The 6556-nt window shown below is 40.0% G+C and overlaps 1 pseudogene; it reads right to left on the bottom strand.

Annotated features, from left to right (window-relative positions):
- Positions 1-5915: 5915 nt before the first annotated feature.
- Positions 5916-6095, bottom strand: LOC138297626 (U2 spliceosomal RNA; annotated as a pseudogene).
- Between the last annotated feature and the right edge of the window lie 461 nt (positions 6096-6556).

Here is a 6556-nt window from a genome sequence, read left to right as displayed (position 1 = left end):
TAACAAGTTGAAAGCACAGCACAATAAAAATCCCATTCCAATTTATAAAAATAAAGATTAATGTAATGAACAAAATGACACCAAAACAACAATCAGTCTACTTTGATACATCTGGGGTCCCTGGACCTCAGAAACAGCACTTGTGGTGTTGGTATTAATTCCAGAAGAAGCCACCAGAATGGTCCAGGGCAGGCCTAGTTGGAACTGCTCAGCTGTGCTCTTCAGAAAAAGGAGTATTTGTATCTGGTTGTGGCCCTATAGCTCAACAGATCAGCCAACTGACCCTTCAGGTCCAAATCGTTCTCCAGGGTACAAATCTGAGCTGGCCCAGACTTGATAATGGGTCTTGAACAGCAAGCACAGTCTTTCTTTTGTTCTTACCTATGACAAAAGTATTCTTAAGAAGGTGCCTAGGGGCAGCACATTTATGCTTGCCTCTAGCTTGTGGTGGGGGTATCTCCTTGCCCCACAGTAACAAGTAGAGAAAAAGTTCCCAAGGATAGCCATTCCCATTTTTACTGTAGTTCCCCTGTTCTCCCTATTGCAAACATTCTTACAGTACCCCACTTTGCCTAAATCTAAAGTGGTGAAAACCTTCCCCCCCTTATGTTGACGGTGTGCCCATCCCAGAGGTATGGCCAGATAAATAAGCAACCCCTTCTCTGTAGTCAATTCATACCAATTCTGGTGGAAGCTCCCACCCAACTGATATCGTAGCCTGCCTAACTGGGAGAGGTAAAAACAATTAGTTTACATTAAATAAAGTGATGGAGTGCCAATTTTTAATATCACTTATGTTTCCTTTTTTAAGGATGAGGATAATTGCACCTTGAACAAAGGAGGACAAGATGTTAGTTTGTGATATACAATCTTTGAGCAAAGATATTAAATCTTGTGCTAATTCTATTCAGAAGGTCTTGTAGAATTACAATGGAAGGCCATCCTGAAATGGTGAGGATTTTTTTGGGTGACTTCTCCATAATATCTAAAAATTCTTCCCCTTGGAGTGGGCAATCTAAGTAATCTTTCTCTTCTTGTGATAGACCTAAATCAAAATGAGATAGCATCTGACGGTTTCTCTGCAAATAAAATATAAAATTCATGAGCATTGCATGTCATCTCTTTCTGATATTTTTGTAGTATTTGTGATTATGGTCTAATAAGCCATTGATAAATGTGTTTTTTAAAAAACTTTTTTGAAAGAAAAAAAAACAATAATTAAATTGTTAATCTTGCTCATATTTAAGGACACAAGAGTTAAAAACTGTTTCCTTACCCTTATTTACAAACCAATTTCGTATTTGTAATTTAACTTTTTTAATATCCTTAGATACCTGAATCCCTGTGTCTTGCAATTCTATAAGAAGGGTAAAGTGTTCTTGCATAGCATTAGAACTTTCCCTTTTCTCATTTATGTTCCTTACCTTTTGCTGAAAGTTTTTTTTTTTTTTTTTTTACCTTTAATGTATTTCCACTAGACTTGTAGTGAACAAAATTTCTCTTTATCTTTTTGCCAAAATATGGTATTGGTTTACAAAATCCTTTTGGATACCTTTGTTTTGTAGTAGAGTTCTATTCAGCTTCCAGTAGAAATTACATGTTTTGTCTGACTTAGGTAGGAAGATTATCACCATCTGATAGTCAGATAGGCAGCTATCATGGAGTTCTACAGAAATACACTTGAAATTCTCTGATGCAAAAATAAGGTAAATTCTAGATGTGGTGGTATCATTTGACTTCCAAGTAAAACCTGTGTGATTTGGGTTACAAGCTGTAAAAATGTTAGATACGATTTAAAAATATTTTACAGCACAACAATTTTGAAGTTTTCTTTAATTTATATTGGTTGTTTATACCTACACAATCCTTTGAATTCAGTATACAGTTAATGTTCCCTAGTAGAATAATTGGTAGAGCACCTGTAATAAAATGTTGCATAGTCTCAAAAAGTTAAAAACAATTACTGTTTGTGAGTGAGGGCATATACATTACCAATACGAAATGAAAGTACCTTTAAAGCTGACTGTTACAATTACCGCCTTACTATGAGCTATGGTTTCCTGTTTTTGTATTTGGAATAAATGATTTTTAAAAAGGAAAGCCAGACCAGTATTTTCTTTTGCCACCCCTTGATCATACTGAGGGGCCTAAACCACACTCTTCCTCTAAGAAAGAATAGTCATCATTACAAGGTAATTTACACTCCTGCAAACACAAAATATCAGCTTTAAAAATTTCACAGTACTGTAATACAGTGGCTCTTAGTTTACTGTTTTAAACCTCTTAAATTTGAAGTATCTACTGTAATAGCCATAATTATATCAAGTTATAACATATTAATATTAGCAATTATTTTCATTTAAATCTTATTTTTGTGCAGCTGTAGATGTACCCTCCAGAGGGAGTCTTCAGGATTTTCTCTAGATTTCCCAAAAAGGGATCACATTAAAAAAATACATCTATAATCATATCTAGAATTGGGGATATTAAACTTTCCTGTAAGGCTTCTCTGAGCCCTGACATGTTTAAATCTCCAGCATCTATGCTGTTAACCAGTATACTAAATCTTGAGCATGGGACTTCACAGGATGGAGGAAAGAGCTGAAATATATCTTTTGATTCAAGTTTGTATGGTGTCTTTTGAAAATCTTAACTTTTTTTCAGTTTCTTCTTCATGATTCTTTGCATATGTCTGTCATTTTGCTCAGTGTCCCTCTCTAATCCATTGAAATCATTATACTGAACAGGCTCTCCATCAGCAATTATCTTATGACGAGCGTTATTTGTATTGGAATCAATTTCCATCTATTTGACTGTTTTGTTTAAACTTTGGAATTTGCACTGTTTTTTGTTGTTACATTTTTCCCATCTCCCTCTTTGTGAGGATGCATTCTCTAGCGCCTCAATTTCTCCAATGATGTTAGTAGTTGTAACCCAAATGATGCACACAGTTATTTTTTGGAGTGTTTATTGGTCTGTTGATCTGCCTCATTCATTGTGGTGGAATCTTCTTTCGGCGGGGGGAAACAGTCTCATCTTTTGATCTTTGGCTTTCTGGTGTTTCAGCTATAATGGATTGTGAATCAAAACATTGGGTGAAACTAGCACCTTCTGAGGGATCACATTTTGACTGGCTATCACTTTCGGTATCCTTGGCTGCTGGTGAGGCTTTTGAGACAAGTGTAAATGAGGTTCAGGACTTAAAACATGTTCTGTGAATTTTGGGGCTTATTTCCCTTCTTTTACCCCTCTGAGTTTTCTACTGTCACATTGGCTAATCTTTTTTGTTTTTAGATTTTTGGGTGAGCAATGAGTATTGATCTGCAAGGGCATTGCATATACAAGTTTTCCTCATTCCACAAAAATTGCAAAAAATTTTGGCATCGCATCATGCAATTTCTGCAAGTGTCTCCAGTGCAGAACTCTTTAGTGTGGCCAAATTGTAGACATTGCTTACAAAAAACACAGGTGGCCTTGGGTACTGTAAAAAACCTCTGTTAGGCCCAATTGAAACATTTAGAGTGGATGTTTTGTGCCCCCAGTCCTGTTTTCATCTGGTGAGAAAATTACCATGTAGCGTCTATTCCCATTGTATGCACCCCACTCATTGTGTAGTTCAACCCCACCCCTACCGCAGTATCTATATAAAAACAGTTCAATCTCTGACAGGGAGGTGAAGGGATTATACATATGTACTGTTACAGGTATGTCCTTTGGTGCATCTATTGGGGTGATTTTATATCCTTTTAGTTCTGTATGGTCACTATTGTTATTATACAAGAAGGTTTAATAGTCTGTAATGCAAGAGTTATGTCCAATATGCCATTTTCGCCCCAGAGTCCTGTATAGACTTAGTATGGGTGGGGTCTTTTTTTAAAGTTTGTTTTAAAACCATCTCCATGAGATGCTACATATTTCTATTGTCCTTAGCATTTTTCTCTATTTTGAATCTTACAGTAAATAAAATATTCATTACAGGTAATCTACTTCCATTTAGTGGGTTGTCTCTGAGGTCTTGATATGCATGTGTGCTCCTCCTAAGGTGCTTCCAACTGCAGCCACATAGCTTTTTGAGGTCATCATCTCTTTTGCTCCTGCTCCTTAGAGCTGAGCCTTTTTTCCTGGGTGCTGTGGTGGTGCTCCAGCACTGTAGAACTTGATGCGATGTGTGGGTCCACCCTGGCCGTACACTGTCTGGTGCACCTGGGGACTCACAAAGCATCTAGACCAGTCTAGTCCTGTTTGTTTCAGTCCGTTGCAACAAAGTCAGTCAGTGGTGTTCTCACTGGCTGTGAACCATCCGATGCGCCCAGGTTCTCATTTATGGGCCAGTAATGAAAATCTGCTCCTTTCGTCGGGCTCAGACAGTGCCTAAAGAAGGGCACCAGGAGGACTCTGTGTCTGGCCAAATCTGCTTTGTGCTCCCTCCCACCTCCCCTTGGTGTGCCCTTGGTGCCTTAATGAGGGAGGTTGGATGTCCATATACAATCCTTGAAGGTGTGTGCGGGATCATTTCTCAATTCAGAGGGCTTTTTTCCAGCCCCACTGGCTTCTGCACTTCAGCTGGGTCCCTGACAAGACAGGAATCCACAGCCCATTGCACCACATGGGGAGCCTGAGAAATCCTCTAAGTTGAAGACAGTCCCTCGTTTGCCCTATCCTCCCCCTCTAGTTCCAAACAGCCTTACCACGGTCAAGCCATGGAGTGAAGGCCCAGTGTCGGCAAGGAGAGTCACTGGAGTTTTCCTCCTGTGCATTTTCCTGTTTTCACTGCAAGTAAATGTAGACTGGACCCAGACAAGCCAGGGAAACACAGGCTCAGTGATGAGCAGGTACTAGGCTTAAAGGTGATCTCTTGAACAGTCACTCTGAGCAGACTCCTTTATGCAAATGATTTGGCCAAACGGCCAAGATGAAATAGCTCAAAAGGTGCCAGAATTAATCCCTCATGACGCGGTCTACTTGGCTGCTTCTTGTCGGGGTTGTCCTTCCACTGACTGCTCGAGGCCATTTCACCTAGTTTCCCAACTCTTCGCAAGAGTTCAGCAAGTGTCAATGTTAAAAAGATCCTGTAGTCAGCTTTTTTCTTGGCTCCCAGAGTTCTCAGCATTCGCCTCATTAACCGTACATAGCATATCCCTGTTGCCCTTTTTCTTTCTTTTGTATGCCCTGCCTCCTTCTGGTCCATGGTGTCCAGCCTCCTGGCTGGAGTGCCTAACAGGCAGAGGATGCCGGTCCTCTGGCCAGACTGTACTGGTCAGCATTCTGAGGGCAAGTGGCCAGCACCTTGCCCAGGACTCTTATAGATAAGACATGGCTGTTTGGAGATGGACAAGGCAAGGAGAGATGGTCTTTTCCTTCTTGCCCAAAGAAGACAAGAACATTGTCTACTTCTGCTCTGCCACAGACAGCTGCCCCCACCACACCCCGTCTCTCTCTCTCTCTCTTTCTCTCCCTCTCTTTCTCTCTCTTTCTCTCTCTTTCTCTCTCTCTCTTTCTCTCTCTGTTTCTCTCTCTCTCTCTCTTTCTCTCTCTTTTTCCCTCTTTCTCTCTCTTTTTCTATTTCTCTCCCTCAATTGCTGAAAAGGGTGACTTCAAGTAAAGGCTCCTATCTTCTTTCCTCTCATTTCCTTCATTCGTTCCCCTGTTAAATGGATTCAAATACGAAAGAAAAACATTGCTGAAAATGCCGTCTTTATCTGACATTTTTCTCTTCCTAAGTGCAGCCTCGGGATGGAGAAAAAAAATTCTAAACATGTAAAAGTAAACAACTAAACAAAAAATACACAGTAGTTCTAAAGTGTCCAGATTAGTTTTATTCACACCCAAAAATTAGTACCACTTTAAAATGTTTTCTAGTGAAGCGCTATGTTTGTTTTCTTGTCCTTCGTTCAACATCATTGTTTCCCTGGGTGGGGAAGTGCACCATTCCTGGAGTTACTGCAATACCAGGTTGATGCATGGAGTGGACAGAGAAAACTCCTATTCCATCTCCCTTTCCCAAAAATCAATTTACTATATGGTCCCTAGATAGAGGATCTATTAGATATTAAACTATTAAGAACACATTAGTTTCTTTGCCACCTGTCAGGAATTTGTGTTCAGATACAATCATCACCTTTCACAGAGGCCTCCTTGATCGTAAGTCATAGGTAACAAACTTGACATGTATACAAGCTATCCCTTTGACCTTTTACCTGTTAAAAAAAAAAAGCTCACATTAGTCAAAAAACAATACATTACATCAGTTTACATTTGTTACACCTGTCTTAAATCTGTTTCCTCCTCCCTCCCTTTGCCTTCCGGGTCCTGGAATGGAGAGGAAAAAAGAAGTCAACAGGTTAGTGGTCCCTCCAGGCATGACCCACCCCCTCAGCGTAAGGGTACAAGGGGACCTCTTTTTGATCTTCAGGTGTCATCATTGCTGTCCTCGTCTGGTCCATCCAGTGCAGCAGTCATGCAGGAGGCTGTGAATCATCTTTCTGCAGGCCAAGGTCATTGTCTCCTTATTTCCTACCACCAGGCAATTTCTGGAAAATAGAAGAATGTCTTTAAA

Source organism: Pleurodeles waltl, chromosome 5, assembly GCF_031143425.1.
Source record: "Pleurodeles waltl isolate 20211129_DDA chromosome 5, aPleWal1.hap1.20221129, whole genome shotgun sequence".
NCBI lineage: Eukaryota > Metazoa > Chordata > Amphibia > Caudata > Salamandridae > Pleurodeles > Pleurodeles waltl.
This window is presented reverse-complemented; position numbering and strand designations above follow the sequence as displayed.